We start from the raw sequence: 9,036 nt of genomic DNA, 5'->3' as shown, positions 1-9,036 counted from the left end.
ACTTGCTGAGGAGGCTAACCCAGAAGACCCCAATAGTAATGATGTCCTAGACAATCTCTCTGACAAAGAATTTAGAAGGGAACTACTACGGATGCTTAGGGAGCTAAAAGAAACAATGGAAAGCAATGCCAAAAGAAGAGAAGAGGATTTGAAGGTAGAAATAAGGAAAATGAAAAAAAAAAATTACAAACAGAAATGTGAGACCTGAAAAACCTGGTAGGCAAATTGAAAAACTCAGTGGAAGGACTCAGCAGCATAGTAACAATTGCTGAGGACAGAATCAGTGAGCTCTAAGATGAAGTTCAGAGACTCTCAAGAAAAGAGCAGAAAATGGAAAAGAGATTCACAAACCAGTTGCAGATGGAAAGAGAAGATTGTGGTGAAGCAAAGAGGAGGAACATAAGAATTATTGGAGTCCCAGAAGGACAGGAAGAAAACCCTGATGTAGAAGAAACAGTCAAAGACATCATTGCTACGACATTTCCAGAGCTGAAGAAAACATGCTACCACATTCAGGAGGCCTGAAGGGCACCAGCTAGAAGAAATCCAAATAAAAATACCTGAAGACACATCCTGATCAAAATGACCAAAATGATACATAGAGACAAAATTCTGAAAGCAGCAAGATCAAAGAAAGAAATTGCCTATAAAGGAACTTCCTTAAGATTCACAGCTAATTTGTCTGATGAAACCCTCATGACCTGAAAACAATGGTGGGATATAGTGAAAAAACTCAATGAAATAAATGCCTCACAAGAAATATTTTACCCACCAAGACTCTTATTCATAATAGAAGAAACAACACACAGTTTCAAAAGCAAACAGCAGCTCAGGAAAAACCATGGTTACAAGAGAAACTAAATGGGCTACTTTAAGACAAGAAAGGGCCTGCAAATAAACCAAATTTCAACATAAAAGTGGGACAAAACCCCATAACAATAATCTCTCTCAATGTAAATGGGCTAAATGCACCAATTAAAAGACAAAAAGTGGCAGGATGGATTAGAAAGTTGAACCCAATATCCTGCTGCCTGCAAGAAACACATCTCAAGAGTCAGAGCAAACACAGGCTCAAAGTCAAAGGCTAGAAAACAATCCTACAGGCAAACAACTCCCATAAAAATGGCTGGAGTAGTCATCCTAGTATCAGATCACATTGATTTCAGACTGAAGGTCACAAGAGACAGTGAAGGCCATTTCCTATTGATCAAGGGATCTGTACAATAGGAAGAACTAGCAATATTAAATGTATATACACCTAATGATGGACCAGTAAAGTACCAAAACCAACTACTCATACACTTGGAGAAAGACATCGATAGCAACACAATACTAGTGGGAGAATTCAACACCGCTTTATCACCTCTTGATAGATCAACCCGACTCAAGCTTAGCAAGCATATACTTCATCTGAGGGTAAAAATGGAAGAAAGGGACTTCGTAGATATATGCAGGACACATCATCCTCAAAAAGCTGAATACACATTCTTCTCAACTGTGCATGGAACATTCTCCAAGATAGACCACATGCTGAGCCACAAAACATACCTCCATAAAATTAAGAAGATAGAGATTGTATCAACAATCTTCTCAGACCATAATGTGCTGAAATTAGAAGTAAGTCACACACACAAAAAAAAAAACAGAAAAAGTAAAATCAAACACCTGGAAATTAAACACCTCATTATTGGACAACCAGTGGCTTAGAAAGGAAATTAAAGAGGAAATAAAAAGATTCCTGGAAATGAACAAAAATGAGGACATGAGTTACCAAAACTTATGGGACACAGCAAATGCTGTGTTAAGAGGAAAGTTTATAGCTCTACAAGCATTCCTCAGGAAGGAGGAACGAGCCCACATAAGAAACCTAATCTCACAGCTTAGAGCTTGGAGAATGACCAACAAAAGGAGCCCAGTCCGAACAGATGGAAGGAAATAATAAAACTCAGAGGAGAGATTAATGACATGGAAACCCAAAAACAATCTGAAAGATCAACGAAACTAAGAGCTGGTTCTTTGAGAAAAGGAATAAGATTGATAAGCCTCTAATAAGAATCACTAAGAAAGGGAGAGAGAAACCCTAATAAACCAATCAGAAATGAAAAAGCGTCATAAAACAGAAACTACAGAAATTCAAAGGACCCTCAGGGAATACTTTGTGAAGCTTTATGCCACGGAACACAAAAACCTCGAAGAAATGGACAAATTCCTAGATTCCTATAGCCTCCCAAGGCTGAACCAAGAAGACCTGGAATATCTGAATAGAACTATCACCATCAAGGAAATTGAATGGTAAAAAAAGTCTCCCAAGCACAAAAGTCCTGGCCCAGATGGATTCACTAGTGAATTCTTCCAAATCTTTAAAGAGGATTTATCCCCAATCCTCTTTATTATTTTCCATGAAATTAAAGTATCAAAAACACTTTTGAACAGTTTCTATGAACCAAATATCACCCTGATACCAAAAGCAGACAGAGATACCACAATGAAAGAGAATTACAGCCCGATATCCTTGATGAACACAGACACAAAGATCCTCAACAAACTATTAGTAAATAGAATCCAACAACTCATCATAAAGGTCATACACGATGACCAAGTAGGATTCAACCCAGTGATGCAAGGATAGTTTAATATTTGGAAATTGATCAACATAATTCATCATATCAAGAAAAGAAAATATAAAAACCATAATGTCACATCAATAGATGCAGAGAAAGCATTTGACAATATCCAGCACCCTTTATGATGAAAACTCTTAGCAAAATAGGCATTGAAGGAACTTTCCTAAATGTAGTTAAAGCCATCTACCACAAGCCCATAGCAGGTATCATTCTCAATGGGGAAAAACTAAAATCCTTCCCTCTGAGATCTGGCACCTGACAAGGTTACCCACTTTCAACACTTCTATTCAATATAGTACTGGAAGTCCAGGCCATTGCAGTTAGGCAAGACAAAAGTATCAAGCTAATACAGATAGGAAAGGAAGAGGTAAAATTCCTCTTAGATGATATGATACTATTGACAACCCTAAAGATTCTGCTGAAAAGCTCCTAGAAACAATAGGTCAGTTGAGTGAAGTGGTGGGCTACAAAATCCAACACCCAAAAGTCCACGGCTTTCTTATATACAAATAACGAAATATAAGAAAGAGTCATTAAAAAAAAATCTTGTTCACAATACTACCTCAGAAAATCAAGTACCTTGGAATCAGCTTAACCAAAGAGGTGAAGGATCTATACAAGGAAAATTACAAAACACTGCTTCAAGAAATAAAAGAGGACACTAGGAAATGAAGACACATCCCCTGCTCATGGATAGGGGGAATTAACGTTATCAAAATGGCAATACTGCCCAAAGCACTATACACATTCAGTGCGGTCCCTATCAGGGTACCCATGACAGTTTTAAAAGAAATAGACAAAACACTCTTGAAATTCATATGGAACAATAACCCCCCACCATAGCCAAAACAATCCTTGGTATAAAAAAAGATCGGTTGCATCACCCTCCCCAACTCCAAACTGTAATACAAAACAGTAGTAATTAAGACAGCATGGTACTGGGCTAGAAACAGACCTGCAAACCAATGGAACAGAGTTGAATATTCTGTCACAGACCCCCAAATATATGACCACTTAATCATTGACAAAGGAGCAAGAAATGTGAAGTGGAACAAGGAAAGCATCTTCAACAAATGGTGCTGGGAAAACTGGATAGCTATCTGCAAAAAAATAAACTCTGACCTCTGTCTAATGCCAGGCACAAAATTCTTATAAGAGTGGATTACAGACCTCAATATCAGACATGAATCTATAAGGTACATAGAGGAAAATGTATGCAGAACTCTCCACAACATTGAAGCTAAAAACATCTTTAAGGATGAAACAGCACTGACCATGCAATTGGAAGCAAACATAAACAAATGGGACTACAACAAACTAAGAAGCTTCTGCACTTCAAAAGAAACAGTGACCAAAATACAGAAAGAGCCCACAGAATGAAAAAAGAATATTTGCCCAATACAATCTGATAAGGGATTGATATCCAGGATATACAAGACACTAGTAGAATTGTACAAGAGAAAATCTTCAATCCCATCAGAAAATGGGGAGAAGAAATGAACAGAAGTTTACTAAAAAAAGAAATACAAATGGCCAAACGGCACATGAAAAATTGCTCCACATCACTAGCCATTCGGGAGATGCAAATCAAAACAATGAGATACCATCTCACATCACAGAGATTGGCACACATTCAAAAGAACTAAAGCAGCCAGCGCTGTTGTGGATGTGGGGGAAAAGGAATGCTCTTTCACTGTGGGTGGAAATGCCCACTAGTCCAGCCTTACTGGAAAACAATATGGACAGTCCTTCAAAAATTAGAAATTGAGCTTCCATATGACCCCATAATACCACTTCTGTGGATATATCCCGAGGATGCAAAATAGCACAGGAAAAATGAAATCTGTACCTATATGTTCATTTCAGCACTGTTTACAATAGCCAAAATCTGGAAACAACCCAAGTGCCCTAGAACAGATGACTGCTTAAAGAAACTTTGGTACATCTACACAATGGAATGCTATGCAGCTGTCAGGAGAGATGAAGTCATGAACTTTGCTTATAAATGGATAGACATGGAGAGTATCATGCTAAGTGAAATGAGTCAGAAAGAGAGGGACAGACATAGGACTGCACATATTTGTGGAGTACAAAACAACATAACATGAGCCTGACACCTAAGGGTAGTAGATAAATGGGACAGATATATTGCTCCATGTCTGGAAGCCTGCCTCATGAGCAAAGGGGAGAAGGCAGCTAGAATAGGGAAGGGATTACTAAAAAAAAGATGACTGGAGGAATCGGTCGGGATGGGATATGTGTGCAGAAAGTAGATAAAGGACCAAACATGATAACAACTAAACTACTACGGCATCTGTTATTTAATTGTAGGTTTCATCATAGAAATTTTCATGTTGGTAAGAGTTTCTCAGAGGTGAATAAAAATTATTATGTAAGCCATTTATAAATTACTTATCTGAAAAATGTATATAACTTTTTAACCTGAAGAATAAATAGTAGTTTGCATCATCAGGACAAGCTTGTGCTCAGACAATAGATGCAAGAAGAGAATTGTGCTTTCCAGAAATTAATGCACCTCATTTTGTTTACATTTTAAAATGCAGGATGACAGTAAGTCATTATTTTCCTGATTATTTTGGTTGGCATCAGACAGGTTGTGGAAATAACATTGGATATTATACAAATGCCAAGCCTCAGAAAGAATTCTTATAGGATATTTGTTCTTTGATATTTTAGAATTACTGGTATACTGTGAAGAATAGATAAGAAGAGATATGAGGAAAGGTTTGGATTAGTCAGCTGAGTGTGTGCAGCAATATAAATAAAAGTGTTATAGTATTTTAGTTAAATATTATGGTGAATATAGAGAATTAAATAATGCTGGGCCAGAAAGATTGTACAGAGATATGGTGCTTGTCTTACAAGAGGCTAAGCCAACTTTGATCCCCTTCACCACATATGGTTCCTTAAGTACCACCTGTAATGATCCCTGAGTACAAAGCCAGGAATAGACTTTGAGGATCACTGATTAACCCAGCCACAACCTCCTCCATGTCTCTGCAAGATGAAAGAATGAAAACAGAATTATTGATAATTGTAAGTGATTCTAGAGACTATAAGTCTAATGACTGGGGCACTAGGGGAAGTAAGGGAAAACAAAGAGACTTGGGATAAGGTTTCAGTATTTTCTATTAGGAGGGAAGTATGAAAAGAATGAATGCACAGTGACATATATGAAAATAAAAAAGGTTTTGAAGTTACAGTTGGATGTGTTGAGTCCAGATTCACAAAAACTTATTATTTGTTAGACAGTTGTCTGTCAGAAATCAGAGTTCAGAGAAAGAGGAAAAAGACAGAGATACAGAAATAAATTCATGAAAGTTATCAAGTGCATTGATGAGTGCATCATTGAAAAGAGTTAAAGGCTTAATGATAAACCAGATTTATTAAAGGAAGAAATAAAATATACATAGTTAATGTACATGAAAGGTAATAAAAATAAATAATTTTAAATATTGTATAACCACAAGGATGTTTGAAAACTGATGAGAAAAGCCTAACTGTAAATAATTAATATGAACTGCTCATATTTTCAGCAAACTTAGTTATATGATGTATTTTCTCAGCATCTCTCAGAAGTCTGCGTGAAGGAAAGGGGGAAAGAAAAACCCAAAAGAAAGTTGCGTTTATGAATGTGTGTTCTAAAAATTTATGAACAGGAAAAGAAAGACAAGAAAATTGAGAAAATTCTCAAAAGACTAATGGAAAGGTTGAGACGTGATATGAAGACACTTGCAACAAAGTTCTAAGTTGAAACCATAAACCTTGAATCAGACTTAAACCTTAATAAAATTATATATCATATCCCATGTACTCCAAAAGAGTGGCAGAAATTTTGGCACAGGAAGTTATCCAACCAGGAAATACATAGAGAACAATATAGAGATTTCTTTAGGGACAAACTATTGCTGCTACCATTCTATACTAATCACATGTCAGATATGCATGATTTCTATAGATAAATTAAGTGACTAGAGAGCATATTCTCTACCTCTCATGTTCTCCTAAATCTGTGTGTGCTCAATGCCTCCTTAAGGAAATATAAATCTTGTTGATCTCTGCTTTTTCACTTTTTAATCATAGGTTTGTGTATTACTCTTTGGTAAGGAAAAAACAGTAGCAGGCTCTCATGTTGACAAGTTTAAATAATAGAATAATTTTTTCCAAGCCAAATTAAGGAGTTCAAAAGATGCTTAGTGATTACCACTTTTTACATGTGATAGATGTCTAATTGTCTAATTGTCTAATTGTCTGCTCTGTATTCTATATCAATTTACCTTAATTTCTTACCAAGATCAACAGGGAGTAATACTCTCCCTGAGGTTTGCTCAGGAGTGAAAGAAATTCACACACACACACACACACACACACACACACACACACACACACACTTTCCATGGTTTGCCTCAGAGATCTTTGTAAGCACCTATGTCTACGAGACACAATTTGTGTTCCCTGTTTGCATAAAGATGTACAGATACAGTTATGTTGATACATCTATTTAAATAGATATTTCAAGTTTAATATTTACTACACTATGCCAATTTTTCCTGACATTCACAATAATATTAAACTTGACCCAACAAAACAAGTACAAAAATTTTTAATACGAAATAATCACCTAAGTGCTACTTGGATAGAATTTGAAACACACATTTTTAGTTTTCAATTTGAAAAAGAATTCAAGAAAGTATTGGTGATTGAAGTTGTGCAGCCATTAAATTCAAAAGGCATGCTACTACTATTTAAAGCATCTTTCTAGCCTAATGTTAAATTGTCCTTAAAATAGTTCTAGTTTAAGCCTGCAAAAGGCTTTACAATGCATTCAGTCTCACTAGATTTTTTTGCTCAAGGGTTGAAAGTAACTTACTATTGCAGTATCTTCAATATCATTTAAATCAAAACTTTAAAATCTTAGAGAATATGTGGTGATTCTAGTATATCTTTTGTACATAACCACACTTAAAAACGGTTGTATTTTAAATTGAAAAAAATTCTGTCCAACATAATTTCGAAGATAAGCAAACACAAAAAATCCACACTAAGAAAAATTTATAAGATGATAATAAATAGATATTTTCCTGCATATTACATCTATATAATATTTAAATTTATGAATTTCTTGAAGGATGCATCACTGATGCATAAAATCAAATATGTCTCTTGAACTTTTGATAGCAGAATGGCTGGATTATGTCTGTGTTTACAGTTGTGCTCACCAGGGCCTAGTAACATGTAAATATTTTTATTTTCCGAGTACAGTTCTGAATATATAGAATATATAGTTCTGAGTAGAATCTTTATAAATGTAAAGATAACTGTTAAGAATAAAAGATAAACACAAATGAGAAATACAAGCAAGCAATTTTGTAACACATATATAAATTAACATTTTCTCTGTTCACAATATAGAAAGTTCAGCATGCATAATAATCCTGCTGCTGTAAAAAAGAAAAAAATCTTTGTTATTATATTACTGGTATGAACAGGCATAGAATTAAAAATAATCTCATGACACAGATTCATATTTATATATGAAAACAGAAACTTGATGCACTTGGACTTAGATAGAGAGACTGTAATCGTTTTCTAAAAGTATAGCCTAATAAATATGATTAAAATGATATGGAAGAAGAAATTATGTGAGGAAATGGATACCTAAAATAGATACCCAAAATAAAAATGTAGAAATTATTATTCTCTGTGTGAACTAGAGGGACTAGAATTGAAAACATATCTTCTTAAACAGTAACCATGTCACTTTTTCGTGGTACTATGACTTTCAACATGTGTACCAATTAGAGTTTTTGACTGTCCTACTCCTTCTATATAAGATGTGGGCAATAACAGCATCTGGGTGGTTCTGAGGACAGACTAATTTTAAAAGAAGACAATTACTAGATTGTATTTGCTATATGCTGTGACATTTGATATCTTTAAAGCATTATTTTATTTATATGGCCTCTATCTACTTAAATTATTCAGACCTATACTCAGTGTGGGGCACTACAGAAAAACCAAAAAGAAAATTGTGTGGAATAGCATTTGTGAGACAGAAGGCAGAGAAGGGGCATGGAAAGAGACTATTCCCCTGGTAAGTCTGAGGCATCTGAGGGAACAAAAGATGTTCTTTCTCTTGAAAAATCCGAGAAAAAAAATCATCATCTATTGAGCAAAAATCACTTTTAACACATCTAGGAAGATGAGTCTCATAAAATGCATTCATTTTCTCTTACACTTAGTGGGCGAGGACTAGTTGATAAAGTTTCAGGACTCTGACACTTCGTAGTTGGTGCAAGTAGAACTGCAAGTATAAGAACTTTAAAGAAAAAAATGAAAATATTTAAGTCGGATATGAGGGCTTAGTGGAAGAGCACTTGTCTTACTTTAC

The sequence above is a fragment of the Sorex fumeus genome, unplaced genomic scaffold (genome assembly GCF_029834395.1).
Source record: "Sorex fumeus unplaced genomic scaffold, SorFum_2.1 ptg000055l, whole genome shotgun sequence".
Lineage (NCBI taxonomy): Eukaryota > Metazoa > Chordata > Mammalia > Eulipotyphla > Soricidae > Sorex > Sorex fumeus.
Note: the sequence above shows the minus strand (reverse complement) of the source record.